This window comes from Neovison vison, chromosome 2 (genome assembly GCF_020171115.1).
Source record: "Neovison vison isolate M4711 chromosome 2, ASM_NN_V1, whole genome shotgun sequence".
Classification (NCBI taxonomy): domain Eukaryota; kingdom Metazoa; phylum Chordata; class Mammalia; order Carnivora; family Mustelidae; genus Neogale; species Neogale vison.
Genome location: NC_058092.1, coordinates 96,941,736 through 96,958,713, shown reverse-complemented (window position 1 = coordinate 96,958,713; position 16,978 = coordinate 96,941,736). Strand labels below are relative to the sequence as shown.

Sequence of the window (16,978 nt, the reverse complement as noted above, 5' to 3'; positions counted from 1 at the left end):
TTACCATCCTTAGATATTTGTATAGTTGGTCGCATAGAGTTAAAAATGTGCCTCACAGCAAACTTTTATAGCCACATTTTATCCAGTGGCCTTTACATGTACACTTTTAGTTCCTAAAAGCAAACTATTTACTCAGGGTACCTGCACACCAATATTTGCCATGCAGCAGTACCAAGGGCAGGTTCCACTGAAGAATTTATGAAAAGTGGTTACATGCAGGCAATCCTCAGCTTATAAACACAATGTAAAAATGCCTACCAGCCGGCTAGCCAGGAGGGAGCCAGAGGCTCAAATTCTGCTTCTTTCCCTATTTACTTAATGGCCTATACAGTAGGAGCTTCACCATCACCCAGAAACTTGTTAGAAAGCAGAATCTCCGGTGCCACTAGCAACTTCCTGAATCTGCATTTTAGCAAGACCCGCAGGTGATCGTATATGCACTTTTTTTTTTTTAAGATTTTATGTATTTATTTATTTGTCAGAGAGAGAGAGAGAGAGAAAGCATAAGCAGGCAGAGGCAGAGAGAGAAGCAGGCTCCCCGCCGAGCAAGAAACCCCACATGGGACTCAATCCCAGGATCCTGGGATCATGACCCAAGCCGAAGGCAGCAGCTTAACCGACTGAGCCACCCAGGCATCTCAGATCGTATATGCGCTTTTAAAACTTGAGAAGCCCTGCTGTCCTCTCCCTGCAACAGGAGGAATTTATACGGTCTGGAGAGTGCCACCTCTTCCAGGTAGAGAGGCACAGTTTTACAGGATAGCAGTGAGCGTAGGCTCTGGAGCCAGACTGCTTTCCTTTGAGTTCCAGCCCTGACACTTACTGGCTGTGCAACTTCGGGTAAGTTACCTAACCATTTCTCCCCCTCATAAGCACTTGTGAGGGTTAGATGAGTTTAAAATATGACAGGTGTTTAGAGCCATGTCTGGCCACAGTAGAAACTAGGGAAGTGTTACTCTTGTCGCCACCCAGCATTGTCATCATTATAACCAAAGTGCAGCTGTGATGAGAAATCCTAACCCCCTCACGGTTGGGAGGAGCTATGTCCCGCTAGTAAACTCAAAATGTATTTTCCCATAGAAATTGCAGCATAAATGGTGACTAGGTGTCATTTAAACAGTACTGCTGGTACATTATGTGTATTTGTACCACCAAAAGTGGAGAAATGTTTCAGGTTGTAGGTACTGGCAAACTGCCTTGTAGAACATCAAATATCGACAAATTTGCAAACTACCTATGTTAGGATTTTCAATTAGGTCGGATATTTGATAGCCAAATATAATGGAAATTAATCTATTTAGTCAGGCAAAGCAATTTAAGAAAATTGCCTAATTTTTTTCCATTGTTATCATGGTCTCCTCCTCATCTGATATATTTTTATATTAGCTCATATGATAGACTAAATTTTTTTTTTATGATAGACTAAATTTAATTTGAATTTGTGAAAATACGTTTGTTACAAAAATTGCTTTTTTGTGAAACAAGGCACTAGGGATTAATGGTCTCTTATAATCCTCACTGTGCCTCAGATTGAGATAAATGGAAGAGTAATTAGAATGGTTAGTGGTTTTAGTGCCCTATCTTTTGCATGTATGAAGCTGTGTGGAATAAGACTTCAGTTTCAGCAAGTTAGGGTTTTCTTTCTTGATTTTTCTCCTGGCTGAGATGAAAACCAAGTCTGATATTCGACATAGAGCAATAAAAAAAAAAAATTGCATAAATCCCTGGAGATGTGGAATGTGCTGATATCAGAGCTGATACTCTCCAAGGCCAGAATTCCTGAAAAAGGAAAAAGTGCTTTTAAGTGGTAGGTCATTTTCTCACCTGCTTTGAAGCCTGCTGGGTTAAATATGAGAGTTCAAAGTAAGGGTAGCCAGCAAACCAAATGAACTGGAATCTGATTCTGCTTATCTGAAAGGAGCTTCTTTATTTAAGAGCAGCACTGCCCTCTTCTTAGAGAACCAATCTTCATCTAGCCTGGACCCTTTCATTTCTCTCCTGCAAGAAAAGCTTTCTTCTTACTAAGTCTTGGGAGGGCATTATCACAGCAGTGAAGACTATAGATGGTCTTGGGGGTTCACTGAGTTACTGAAGAATTCAGGCTTGTGGCTCGTGATTTTAGTACTTTGAATTCGGAAGTGTGTTTGCATATAAAAACCCCTAGTTGGGTTTTAATGAAATAGAATAGCTAGCAACCTGGCAGAAAAAGGTGTTAGTGAGCAAAGATAGGGATCAGAAAGATTCCCAAATAAATAGTTTGTTTCACTAAAGCAAAACTTTGTTGAAATCTGTTTCACTGAACACATACTATAGCTGTGCTGAGGTGGGAATGGGCCCTGTTTCCACATATTTTTACTAATCTTTATGTGGGAAAATGTGGTTGGACATGCCAGTGATGAATTTCTGAGCAACTCATAATTGGCTGGCTCCAGTGTAACTAGGGCCTAACAATCTGCTTGATTAATTCTTTAAGGACTACATTAGCCAAGTTGTATGATTTCCAAAGATATAGAAGGTCAGATGTTATGCTAACAAAAGACCTTTCTATGGAATGTTCCACTGGGGTTTCTTCAGCCCCTTCCCAAAAATAATTAACATTTTTCTCCCCAAATTACATTTAAAAAAATAATAAGCAGAAATAAATGCCAAGTATATTTTACTGAATAGTGATCAAAACTTTCGAGGTTTGTGCACTATTCTCATCATTTTTTCCCCCCCAGGGTAAAAACCGTCTTCATACCTAGGGGAGCTGATAGATAATTATAACTTTATATTGATATATACCAGTGGAAAAATATATTATTTCTAAAGGTTCCTAATTTTCCATTGTTACAACCATGACATGAAACCTGTTCATAGGAGGAAGTGATTTTTTATATTCTCCATCTGATTTCATTCATACTAAAAACCTTTGAAAGTTGTATCCCTCTTTATTAAATACTTAGGGCCACATTCAGAAATTCAACCAACAAGTAAAACAAGTTTCTTCACTTTGTTTGAAAATGGATTACTTTTCAAACCTGTGAGACTTCTTTAGTTCCTAAGAACTGACATAGTTCTTAAAACATTTGGAATTGCAACCAAGCTTATAGTCCCACAAAATATTTTTCTGTAACCATACTATTTCCACAGCAATATATCTGAGACATTTCCCAGAGATTATACTGATAACAAAAGGAGCCCACTGAATGACAGGTCAAAACATTTTGTATGTTTACATTTTTGTTCTCTTGCTAGTGCCACTGAATTCAGTCTTTATTTGGGCAGTCTAGCTTATTCCCATTTTGATTTTCTTAATTAATTGGGATATTTCTAGCAAGAGAATAGATGTTCTCTACTTCTATTAGGGGTATTTCTCATGCTTCATTCTGATTGTTCTTCAAAAAGAACCAGACTGAAGTTTGTGATATTGCTGTTACACTTGTTTATCCATTTTTTCTAAGTACTAAACTTTTCTTTTCAAAGAGGAGGAAAAAAGAATAAAAGTCAAGACAATGTACTTTTTTTTTCAAAGATTTTATTTATTTATTGGACAGAGAGAGAGATCACAAGTAGGCAGAGAGACAGCCAGAGAGAGGAGGAAGCGGGCTCCCCGCTGAGCAGAGAGCCCGATGTGGGGCTCCATCCCAGCACCCTGGGATCATGACCAGAGCTGAAGGCAGAGGCTTAACCCACTGAGCCACCCAGGTGCCCCAAGACAATGTACTTTTTAATGCATGTTTATACCCCTTCCCCAGGGTTTCCTTCAGTTGTGAAGTTTGTGGAAAACATGTTCTTTCCCTGTTAACATGTGCCTGTCAACTGGGAAGTTCACAAAAGCTTTCCCTGAATTTATTTGGCAGTATATTTAACCATCCTTTCCCCCCAAAGCAACGTCCCAGGGTCAAAGTTGAGAACATCCTGTCACTAATTGCTATTGATATACTGATTGCTTAATCATTAGCACTTGGGGCAAATGGACTGCCTTGCTGTTTTCAGAAGACTGGTGCTTAGATATTGATGTCGGTTGCTTATTCCAAACCCATTACACAAGTGATACTAGAATTCACATCAGGAAACTACTGATTTTCTTTTAGAAAACATCTTTGTTTTTTTGCAGACCCAGCACAGTCCCCTAAATGGATAGAATAATGGTATACAGAATAAAATTACAATCTTGAGGAATAGTTTTTATTGGCTTCTTTCTTATTTATTTTTTATTTATTTATTTTTTTAAATTTATTTATTTGACAGAGAGATCACAAGTAGGTAGAGAGGCAGGCAGAGAGAGAGGGGGAAGCAGGCTCCTAACCAAGCAGAGAGCCGGACGGAGGCAGGGCCCAATCCCAGGATCCCAAGGTCACAACCGGAGCCAAAGGCAGAGGCCCAACCCACTGAACCACCCAGGTGCCCCTACTGGCTTCTTTCTTGAGTCAAGCTTTGCTCCTTCTCCCAGCAATCAAATTTCTAATGTTCAAGAGAACTAAAATTGTATGACTACTTAATATATTATGATTCTAAATGAGGAGTAATTTAAATTTCAGTTAGTTATTATCTTTGTTCTTAAGAGTATATACTTAGACTCTCATTTTTTTCTTACCTGAGCCATTGGAGGACAGATTGTGGTTTTCCAGTGTTTTAAATGGGGAAGTTTGAGTCATTCAAGTTAAGTGACTTGCTTGAAATCACACAATAGATAGCTCTTTAGTCATGATATATATTTTTGGTTTTAATAATATGTCAGTTTACAACTTAGAGCAGAACAAGTACAAAAGAATACATTTTAAACAAAATAGTAATGCTGAAGGGATATAGAATGATGGAGCGGTGATAGTACAGTGGTTTTGCTAGGGAAGTCTTTCTACAGGAGATGAATTTGGAGAAGAGTTTTGAATGAGAAGGCCGATACAGATTTTCAGAAAAGAGAAAAGACATTTAGGTTGCAGAAATGCTTACAGCAAACCAAAAACATCAGTAGAACAACTACCTGGAGATCTCTTCCCTCTTTACAGCATAAGCCTATTTAATGAACTCTGATGCTTTAAAATAAAGAATGCCCATTTGTTTTTTTGTCTTTCAAATTGGTTCGCTTTAATTTCATTCCTTTTCTTGCTAGTAAGCCTCTTAGGAATGAAGAACACTGGTCATTCCATCACATACTTAGACAACAATATAAAAAACCTCAGCCTATCTAACTCTCTGAATGTACAGTAATATTAAAGAAACAGTAGGCACAAACAGTAGGTTGTAATGATTCAGAGGGAATTTAATCAACAGTCTGAAATGGTAAAAAAAAGAAACTTAATTTAAATTAGGGGCACCTGGGTGGCTCAGTTGGTTAAGCGACTGCCTTCGGCTCAGGTCATGATCCCGGAGTCCCGGGATCGAGTCCCACATCGGGCTCCCAGCTCCATGGGAAGTCTGCTTGTCCCTCTGACCTTCTCCCCTCTCATACTCTCTCTCTCAAATAAATAAATAAATAATCTTTAAAAAAAAAATAATAATAATAAAGAAACTTAATTTAAATTACAAATGTATACCCCATGTTTCAATATCATTCTTCTTTCAAAATCAGAGGGTAAGTTTGTGAAGGATTATCTGGGGAAGTTTAACTGAACAGAATAAACTTTTGGTCTAAAATATAACTTGTGTTTATTTTCTGGTTAACATGGGAATTTTAGGTAGCAGGTGTACTTCTAGAAGTTGTATTAGTAAGTAGGAAACTTAGGTATGTTTCTTAATGTTGATGAGGCCTCAATACAAGATTAGCTATTTTTAGTATTCTTTCTGAATTTGAGGAAAAAATAAAATTATCTGTCTTATCTCTCTGATGACATTAAGATTGCCTTATGTCCATCTCTAACAGCCAGCTTTGAGAAAATAAATTACCTGGGTTTCAGATGCTGCTCGACAAAATTAAGAGAACTCATATTCAGTTAACTGATATTCAGACCACATAATCACCCTCTCATCTCATCCTATAATTTCAAGTGTTCTGAAAATGAAATGTATATATTCTTCAAAGTGTAGTAAAGGGCTCTGTTCTTACTGAGCACTTGTGAATTACCAGTAGGAAATAAAGCAAGAGAAGCAGTTTGGGGAAGAATTCAGAAAGGAGCATATTCTCACACCCTTTGCTAGGAACGTGCCAGCTCTTGTTTTCATCTATTCAAGATACGGGAGTCCCACTTTCTTTGTGAAGCCAGAGTTCAAGCTTTGACTCCCAGGTAGCGGCAGCTTTACAATTAAATTTTAATCCTTTAGTGTTTGTTAGACTCCTATCTAGAGTATAGCTGCAACCATTCTTGGCAGGCAAACACATTGCTGTGTTTCCTGCAGTCACAGTGAGATAGAAGAATGTTCCCTGGCTGGGGTGTGGATGAAGGCACTTTACTAATCTTATGCATAATTCATCCTTGGTTGCTGGGGTACTCAGAGTTGAAACTTTGCCCTCTGATAAAATTCAGCTGGATTTCTTATTTACTTGACTCTGATCCCTTTGGATTTAGCCCTTGCTGGGAGCCTGGGGATTCTAATTCAGCTAAGCCCTAGCTGTGTAGACTTTTCTTATTAATTTGCTCTGGATGTATTTTAGCTCTTGTTCAGACCACCATAAACAACAACCGCAACAACAGCTGCACTAAAGAACATGTAGCTTAGAGGCCAGGAGACCCTGAAAAGATTTCTTCTTTCGGTATTGGCTGATTGACTGGAAGGACTCCAATAGGGCTTATCTTAGTTTGTTTTCAAAATGTAGTTTTTAAAGAGCCTCCACATTTAAAACTATGTGAACTCTCGTTCTATAGCATGCCACAGTGTGGTAATGATTATTCTGTAATGTACTCCACATTTTCAGCATTCACCTTCATTATGTTAAGATGTTACTACGGATGGATCTGTTCCTTTCTCCATGCGGTGGGCAGATACGTGTTGGGCAGCTTCATGGAGAATGAGGTACAGTGTGTGTTCACAGGTAACTCGTAGTCTAGCAGCAGGGGGTTTGAGAAAGGCAAAGGATCTATTAGTACAAGACAGAAGCTACTGCTCCAGCAGTAGATTGGCATACCCTTGCATGTTTATTCATTTGACTGGAAGTGACTGAGGAATTATTTTCACATGCCTCACCTAGGATGTAGTGACCTAAAAAATCATTCTAGACTCAGAGAGGACTTTCCCTTTCAGAAGACTCTGTTTAGTTAGGAGCCCTTTCGGTCACACAAGGAAGATAGAAAGAAGAGCCTCTATTCTCTTCCAAACATGAGGTATGTAGGACTTCATCTTAACACCTAACTGACCAAGTGCATATTTTTATAAACAGTGGTATTCATTATTTTTCCTGAATAGTTTAAATTTTGTCAAAAAGTGAAGTGTTCCACAAATCAGAACTTAAGAGATGTCTCGCCTCAGATTCACCTATCAGCTGCCATGAAACAAAAGCCTCTCATGGTTTTACATTTTCATCATCCTCTTTCGTGTCCTCTCATCCCTATTAATGACAGATTGATAAGAGGTAAGGGCCATTCTGGTTTGGAAAATGAAAGAGTGCAGTATCATGGTGAAGCAGAATGGGATAGTGAGAGTTAGGTCATGTGAGCAAGATGGGAAAGAGCCACTACAGAATTTCCCAGAGCCTACTGTTAATGCCAAAGCTGCATCCTCCAGTCAGTCACTGATTCTGAAAATCGGAACATATGTTAATTTTTTAAAAATAATAAAAGGATATTGGGGTAGGCACTGAAATAGGGACCTTTTCCTTCTCTCTCAAGCTGAATTTTGATGATTGATTCTACATCCTGCACAGTTCTACCTTTTTATAGGGGGAACCACCAAGATTTTCTGAGTAACTACAAAATATTTCCAATCTTTATTGGCTGACTTAAGTGTATGTGCTAACTGGTCATTGGGGATATGACCTTGGAATACATATTTCAAAATAGACACATGATATGTCTGTCCTTAGGGAGCTTATACTAATTAGGCATGTCATCAATAAATATGGTAATGTGATGGAAGTATATAGAGTAGAAGAGTGCGCCGTAAGAGTATACTGATTTGACTCAGTGTGGCAGCAGAGGAAAGGAAGTGGGACAATTTGAACAATGACTTGGAGACAGAAGACTACAGATGAGGCTTTGGAATTTACTGCTGATTGTTAGTTCTCTAGCAATCCATCCAAGCTTGCTATATCTGCTGGTATAAATAGAAATTATTATTCTTTGGGTGGGTTAACAGAATATGTATCTCCAAATAGTGAGTTAGATGCATGGTAGCATCTTCCAACTCAGAAGTCTGATTTGTTACATGCTGGTAAGGAGGCATATTTCATATTTCTGGGTTGTAAGGAGCCCACTCTCATCCATTCACCTATGTTCCCATGTAGACTAGACCATGTCTGCCAATATTAGGTCTCTAGAGAAAGAGTTAAGTCAAAAATCAACTCTAGGCCCTCTGAACCTCTGGCTACTACCTACTCCTATGGGATTTGGACAAAGATAATGAACACAGTTACTTAACTTTTTTTTTTTTTTTTTAACTCTTAGCTTTCAGGTGTCATTGAGACTAATCATATCTCTTGTTTGGCCTCAAGTTCCATATTAAATTGTTTTTTTTTTTTATTTGTTTTTAAAGATTTTATTTATTTATTTGACAGAGAGAGATCACAAGTAGGCAGAGAGGCAGGCAGAGAGAGAGAGGAGGAAGCAGGCTCCCTGCTGGGCAGAGAGCCTGATGCGGGACTCGATCCCAGGACCCTGAGATCATGACCTGAGCCGAAGGCAGCAGCTTAACCCACTGAGCCATCCAGGCGCCCCTTAAATTGTTTTTTTAATTGCTTTTGAGCAATAACTTTTCTTTGGTCGCTTAACCAGTCATACAAGTTGAGGCTTTTGTCTTGATGTCTATATTATACTAGCTGCTCTGAGAGAATAGATGAAAAATAATAAGTCAGTTAGATATTTTAAGAGTATCAAAATCCCTTCCATTCAGAAATGTAAATAAAATAACCAGCATGAGCAATCAGCTTATGTCAGATTCTATGGGTTTATGTTACATAGGGAAATTATAGTGCAACCTGAAACATGCTTCTTAATGAATTCATAGTGGTGTCACAGTTGAATGTAAACCCTTGAGCTTTTCTATTGTGAAAGGTTTCAGAAATCACCTTTTATAAACTGCCAGGGAAGGAGGAAAAAACTAAGATGATACCAACCAAATGCTGTCACTGTGTAAGTGGCTGCTTCCCAGCACCAGACTGTGCCAGTTAAGTAAAGCAAACACTTGGGATACTGTTCACCTTTTGGCTTATTCAGTGGTATGTGTGTGTGTGTATGTGTGTGTGTGTGTCTTGTAATATAGTTGAGCCATGAATGACATAGGCGTTATGGGCACTGACCTCCTGTACAGTCAATCTACTTAAGACTTTGTCTTTTTAAAGATTATTTATTTATTTATTTATCTGATAGACAGAGATCACAAGTAGGAAGAGAGGGAGGTGGTGGGGGGCGGGAAGCAGGCTCACCATGGAGCAGAGAGCCCATGTGGGGCTCGATCCCAAGACCCTGGGATCATGACCTGAGCCGAAGGCAGAGGCTTTAACCCACTGAGCCACCCAGGCATTCCTCCACTTAGGACTTTTGACTCCCCAAAAACTTAATGTTGACCAGAACCCTCCTCAACATAAACAGTTAACACATATACTATGTATTATATGTTATATGTATTATATACTGTGTTCTTAAAATTAAGAAAATGTTATTAAGAAAGTCATCAGGAAGAGAAACAAATACATCTACAGCCCTGCAATGTGTTCATAAAACAGATCTGTATAGAAGTGGACCCATGCACTTCAAACCTGTGTTGTGCAGGTGTCAACTTACTCTGTTTCTGAAAGAAGCACAAAGAGAGTGCTGTGGAAGGCCTGGTTATTTTTGTCCTCAAAAATTAGGAAAGCTCAGTAAGGAAGTAGAACAGGAACCTGGTAAATAGCTCTGTTTTTACCTTCACAGATGCAAGAAGCCAGAGACCTAACTGGATGTTAGGAGTTGGGAACTTGTCTCTTGTTTTTGGCAGCTGCTCTGTCTAGCAGCTTGTAGTGCACGAGACCTATCTTCACCCTTATCAGTGAACTGGTTTTGTGGTCCCTAAAGCTCTTTCATCACTCTCCTGCCATTCACTGTGGCCTCAGACATGACGAATCTGCTTGCCACAGAAGTCCCGTATGTCAAACAGGACATCGCAGCCTGTCAAATTCTAAGGTGGGGGGAGTGAGGGAAATAACCACATAGTTTTAATTTTAAATTGTTCCTTTTTCACCTTGTAATTTCTCAAGAGTTTGGCCTGATTTATGCCAGGCTCTGGGCCTGTAAACCTGCATTAGTGCATCACAATTCTGGATAAAATATTTCACATCTCTTACTAGTACCTCAAATGCTAGTGAGTTGTAGTTAACACTTAGCATTTGTTATTTATAGCGTAGCTCTCTTTTCGTCCCTGTATATGTAACAAACGGGCTCATCCCTGTGCTTTCCCATTGGTGCCCTGGAGTTGATGGACACAGATCAAGATGCTGCCCGGCCCTGCGGGGGCTCCACACCATGTGACAGTTGAGGCACATGCAGCTAGCTCACATTAGTTCAGCCTTATCTCAGCGTTCTCATTTCTTGGTTGTCCCCAGTGTATATAATATGTACTGGTTGAAATTCCTTATATATTGCTTGCACATTCTTGCTTCTACGTTTCAGCACATACCAGTTCCTTCACTGTAGAATGCCTTCCCTGACTCCCCTCCACCAGTCCATCCCTTATCTTTTAAAACTCCCAACTCAGAAGTCACCCCTGTAGAAAGGCTGATTCATCACCTCTGCACCCGCCCCCTCCCGCCCGCCCCCATTGCCATGTTGGGAGACATCTGCTTCTCAGTCCATTCCTCTAACTGTTTTTCCTTTGTGATTATTGCCTGTGTACCTTGTCACCCAACAACCATAATGACCCGAGGAGTGATGATTTTCCTGCATCTCTTGTCTTTTGGAGGCCTGCCGATGGCCTTCTCAATTTCCCCAGTGTTCTAGTCAGCCTTCCACACCTTTTCCCTTTACATCATAGCTGACTGCCTGGAGGAACAGGGCACGTGTTCAGGGCTTGGCCTCCGCCTCAGCCTGTGTGTGGCAGCGGGCTGAATAGGCCCCGACAAATGGGAAGGATTTAACCCTTTGGCTTGGCAATCTCTGCATTCTACTCAGATGCCTTCAAGGAGTAGATGGGGGATCCGAAATAGGTCTGGACACAGGAGCAGGGAAATTTTTAATGAAGGCTTTTTCCTTCCTTTTCACACAAGACCCACGAAGCTGCTGTCGTCAGCAGCTCACCCGACACTCTCCTGCTCTGCCTCTTTTCCAGGAGTCGGGGTTAGTTTCAGAAAAAGTCTCTTGCTAGAAGCCATGACCTCGTACTTTTATCCCCTCCATCTGGTGTGCGGCCTCATGGGGCTGTGCTGCTATGCAGGAGGTGAGCAGTGGAATTCTTTAGATGATGACTTCTGAGCCCACATGCGGAGGCAGTGGGGGTGGGGAGCAGGGAGAGCAGTGAGAGCCAAGATGGATGGACCAAAAAGTAAGGTTTGCTCTGGGACAGATCCTGACTAAAGGTAGACTGTTTTCATGAGGTGTCCTTCCCCTAGCTCAAGTGGGGGCCCGGGTCTGTGATGGATGAACATTGTGTTCCTGCAGTTTTCCCTTTCGCCTTCACAGTTGGGGTGCAGGAGTGGGATAGGTAGGGTATGTGCAGGCTTATGCTGTTTCTGATGGAATGCATTCCAGGGTTGAACAGGGAAGGGCTCCTCTTGCACACATCCTCTCTTGGAGCTGCTTTGTCTCACTGTCTTGGACCTAAACAGAAGTCCAGATTTTTGAATGAGGGTGGGACGTGGGGTTGAGAGCAGTAAAAGTTTTTGATCAAGTAAAAATCTGTTGTCTGCCTCATCTTGTAGGGGATTCTCTGCAAGGTATATTCTCCTTGCCTTGGTGTAGATAAATTACTTGTCTCAGCTAGAGATCCCAAGGCCTTTTACCAGGCCTTCAGTAGGCATCTGGCCTGGGATAGGGCGGGTTTTTAGCACTCTCATTCCCTGTTCATACTTCCCTAGCCCAGGAGTTGACAACATTTAAAAAAAAGAGTGAAATCTCAAAGGAAATTCTAATACATACTTTAGAGACCCAAAGCCTTAACAGTTTCCTCTCATGGCTTCTCAGGACTACTTATACTCTGCATGCTTAGCATCACTTTAAAAGAAATGGATAAAATGAAAACAAATGTTAATCTGAAAAAGAAAAAAAGAAATAGAAAGTGCTAGGAGCCAGAGTTGATTAAATGCAGACTACTTAGTGTAATGATCATTTTGTGGTGGTGGAAATGACAGGGGATTCGTTGATATGGTGAAAGAAGGCCTAGGCTGTTCTTTTTGTAAATTCTGCTCACCTATACTCTCCTAGTATATTTTGTATCAGTTTCTGTTCTGAAGGGGCTGGGATTCTGGCCCTTCCAGCCTGAGGTATTCTTAGTCCTTGAGAAGAGCACACAGTTTGAAGTGAGAAGCCCCAGATTTATTTGAGTTCTGTCTGTGCCACTCAGTATCAAATGACCTCAGACAAATCACTGAGCCTTTCTCATGCAGTGAGAATGTCTCCTGCCTCACAGGATCAGTGTGAAAATTATGTATATGTTGAACCATTTTGTACCTGAAAATGCTTCTCATGAACATCACATCCTAAAGAATAATCCAGGTATCCCTACCCTGAAAGTTGTCAATAGGACAGCTGAGGATTGCCTGGTCTTCTCTTTTTCTTCACTCAGTTTAGCCTTTCTGTTTGGTCAGGCCTGCTTGCAAGGGCTGGTGGTGGTGAAGTCAAGTCACCAGATTTCAGCTCTTTTTGGTCAGAGAAAGAGAACTGTGTCTAGCTGCTCCATCTAAAGCCTCATATGCAGAATGGAAGTGAGCAAACAGTAGTTCAGAGTTAGGAGGTCAGGGGGACAATGATTCCCTTGCTTTCTCAACTCCAGGATGACTAAAATGTCTTAAATGAGGAAGGGCCACAAAGATGCTCAGGGATAATTTAAGCCATGAATGGGAAGTGGAAGAATGTACTTAAAAAGTCTCCCTCTCTTCTATCCCTTTGACCTTTGGGGTCAGGGACAGGCATATTATTGACACTCCACTGACTATTGCCTGAAATCCTCTGGTCACCCGAAGAGACTAACAGCTTCTAGGAAAGCTCAGTTCAGTGCAGCAGCTGTAATATATTTACCCTGGTAAAGTCACTGCTTGCTCCCCTCCAGGACTTCTCTTTTGTGGACATTATCTCTGAAACCCAAAGCTATCCTGTTTTCTAACTGAATAAAAGTTAAAAATAACAGGTCTTGGAGTGCCTGGGTAGCTCAGTTGTTAAGTGTCTGCCTTCAGCTCAGATCACGATCCCAGGGTCCTGGAATCGAGCCCCGCTTTGGGCTCCCTGCTCGGCAGGAAGCCTGCTTCTCTCTCTTCCACTTGTCCTGCTTGTGTTCCCTCTCTCTCTCTCTCTCTCTCTCTTTGTCAAATAAATAAAATCTTAAAAACAAAACAGAACAGGTCTTGGACAGCAGGCTTGGCAGTTCTACCTTGTGCTGTCCTAGGAGGCTGCCCCATTATCCTTGGCACACAGGGCACGAATTGCTCTATCTCCAGTGTGAACCAGCCATGAGAAGTCCCCCAGTTTTTTTTTGTTTGTTTTTGTTTTTTTAAAGATTTTATTTATTTATTTGTCAGAGAGAGAGAGAGAGAGAGCGAGCACAGGCAGAGTGGCAGACAGAGTCAGAGGGAGAAGCAGGCTCCCTGCGGAGCAAGGAGCCCAATGTGGGACTCGATCCCAGGACGCTGGGATCATGACCTGAGCCGAAGGCAGCTGCTTAACCAACTGAGCCACCCAGGTGTCCCGAAGTCCCCCAGTCTTAACCATTCTGCTGGGTGGCTGGCAGTAGTCTCCCATTGATCTCTCCTCTCCCTGCTCTTTCTGAATCCTCTCCCTGCTACCCCTCAGGGGAATACCAGTCCCCAAACCACACAGCTGCTTGCATATTAATAATGGAACGCTTCAACGTTCCTTTGGTGATGGCTGAATCCCTGATATTGGTATGGCTTTTGAAGGATTTGATTGAAATCTAGTTGCTAGTTCTGTTTTGGGGGAGAGGGAGGTAGACTAGAACTCTGCTGTGACATGGGAGAAGTAAGTGTGTGTCCACAGACACACATCTCACATGTGTGCATTTCCTCACTGTTGTGTGCAGGCTCACAGGAGGAGCAAAAAGTGGAAAGGAAGCATCTCTTTCTTGTTTTCCAACATTACTTCAAAGGTGCCCAACCCCCGTAGTAGCAGGCAGTTCCCAAGTGGAGGGTGGGGGCAGAGGCCTCCACCAAGGCCATCAATAACCAGGTGTGAGCTACAGGTCTCTGTGTAATGTGAAGCTCTCCCGTATTTCATTTCTGCACCCAGGGGGCAGCTCTGCAGGATTGCTTACGGAGAGCTCTGTGTCTGGCACCTCTCTCCACAAGGCCCAGGCGCCCAGGGTCCCACGGACCTGCCCAGGAATGCATCACATTATTCTCTGGTGCTGTAATTTGGCTGCAGGAGCTAGGCTGACGGCCTCCCAGGGATGAGAAACATACTCTCCCTGGCGTCCTCCCTTGGGCTTCTACCCTGTGACCACTGAGGGCGTTTAAAAACCTCAGAAAGGCTAAGGGAAAAAAAAAAATCCTGATTATCTCTCTTATATTAAGCTGTGTAGAAACCAATGTCCTGAGTGAGTCCGAGAATTTGGCAAAAGACTTAGTGGCTGGTGTTCTTGCTAAGGGAGGTGAGAAAAAGGAGAAGAAATTACTCTCTGCAATAGGGAGGAAGAGAAACGAGGCCGTAAATGGTCATGAGTCAGACCTACAAGACTTTTCGCAAACAGACATTCAGGGCCAGGCAGTGTTTAATTTTTTAAAAATAATCCGAAGTCCTTGGTTTCATTTTTCCAGCATCATTCTAAGAAAGCATATGGGTTAGCGCTATTGAGGCTAGCAATCACAGAGGTTGGCTCTTAGTGCAGGATTAGGTTCAGGCTGGTATTCTGACTTGCACACAAGGGAAACTGGCCACAGGCCGTGCAGCCATGGTCTGCAGCCACGTGCCTTCTCTAAGAGAGTCTAAGACCTTTAAAGGATAGAGGTCATGTGTTTGAAGTTAACTTTGTATCCAGATGGCACTTTGTGCAATCCATTCTACTAAATATTATAAGTTAGAAGAAATGAGGACCGACACGGAGTATCAGAGAGGAGAGGGGCAAAGGGACCGCTGCCAGAGAGACAGACCTCTACTGACTAAATGGGGGGTGGGAGGGGGGGTTAGAGGCAGTGAGTGGGTGGCAGTAGAACTAAATGGAGCCCTGACCGCACCAAATGCAGTTCTCCTTTTGCTGTTCATTCCAAATAAATTAGTTTGTTTATTGCAGAATAGATGCTAGTTGTCCAAAGCCAATCGGAATGCAGAGGCAAGCTAAGAAATAAGAGGAAAAATTGTTTAGCCATCATTCCTTCTTGGAATAGCCTCTCTAGTGGGGCTCACATGGACCTCTTTTCCCTCGCTATCCACCCTACTGTTCATACGTGTCACTCTCTTGCCAGCTTGCTCTTCTCTTAACCATTTATAGGAAACTGTAAAACTTGGATCTTTACAAATTTCAATTTGGAGTCCAGGGGGGAAGCACAGAGCCCTATGAGATGCCTGAAGAGGCTCTGTTCCTTCTACGGTAAGAACAGAAAAGGAATAGGTAACAGAGCACAGGCAGAGTGAACTTGGGTTGAAGTCCCAGGAAGAACTAGGACATTTATGCAGTCACGCGGGCATTCTTGTGAGAGCACGGGTGGACTAGGACCTGAGGCTCTACCCAAAGACAGTACCTTTGTGTAAATTCCTGCAGCTCTATTCTTGATCCAGACCGTCTACGACCCCCTTACCTTCCCACTACCCCAAGGCTTTCCTCCTAATCCCAGCTCAAGATGTCAGAAGCGCTTCTCTTCCCCTCCCGTTCCCCCTCCCTAATCCCACCATTGGCTCATCAGTTATCCAGTTGACTCCAGTCTGCAAGGAAGACATTCCCCTGGCCTGACTCACTCAGTCCCATTTCTCCACAGGAATCCCCTCACCGCAGACCACAAGGGCCCTGACTAGCTCATGTTTTGTGTTAATGGATGTGAAACCGGAGCAAACCCCTCACCAAAAGAAAAACCACCCTAAACTCTCCCACACAGGTCTCAGCAGGTTACACAAATATTAGTCCTATCATCCAAATAAATCTGCCCCCATGGCCCAGAGCTCTGGCTCCCCCATTCTTCTGCTGCCTGTGCAGAGTGAAGCTGCTCACAGACATGTGAGGACCCCAAGGGATGTTGGAGAAGAACTTGGAAAGGCGGGGTAGAGGGGTGCCTATATTCAGAATTCCTTGTGTAGGCCCCTTAATCTTTAGCCTGCTGCCAATACTTTACAGTTCTAAATGGAGGGTTCCAAGAGACGCCATGATGGTCTAGACCAATTAGGGACTTTGGTGAGAGTGTCCGATGGCTGAAATTGGGGGTATACTTTAAACTCAATATCTGAGATAGGTTTGTAACCTCACTCTACAGGTGAGATGATAAAGCCTTGGAGAATTTGAATATCTTGTTCAAAATATCAAAAACAGTAAATGGCACAGCTGTGATTTCAACCCAGGTCTGTCATAACTGCAAATTTCTATACCATTCTGGTCTTTTAGAATGTCACCAGGCAAGAGATAGCCATTGTCCAAGTCACATAAAAATAGGACATCACGGTTTTGGGGACTCCATGTCCTAGCTTCTAACTTACTACCATTTCTGGAGACTCCACTACTGCAAGCTTAGTTAAGCAGCGGGTAGTAGCATAGAAGGAACTCCCCTATTTGAGCCAAAGATGGA

At 42.1% G+C, this 16,978-nt stretch overlaps 1 protein-coding gene across 1 annotated transcript in view; it reads left to right on the top strand.

The window, feature by feature from the left end:
* The window catches only part of ST7L (suppression of tumorigenicity 7 like), a 111,655-nt gene that overhangs the window by 61,070 nt on the left and 33,607 nt on the right, over window positions 1–16,978 (top strand). The gene's annotated exons all lie outside the window — the stretch shown is intronic.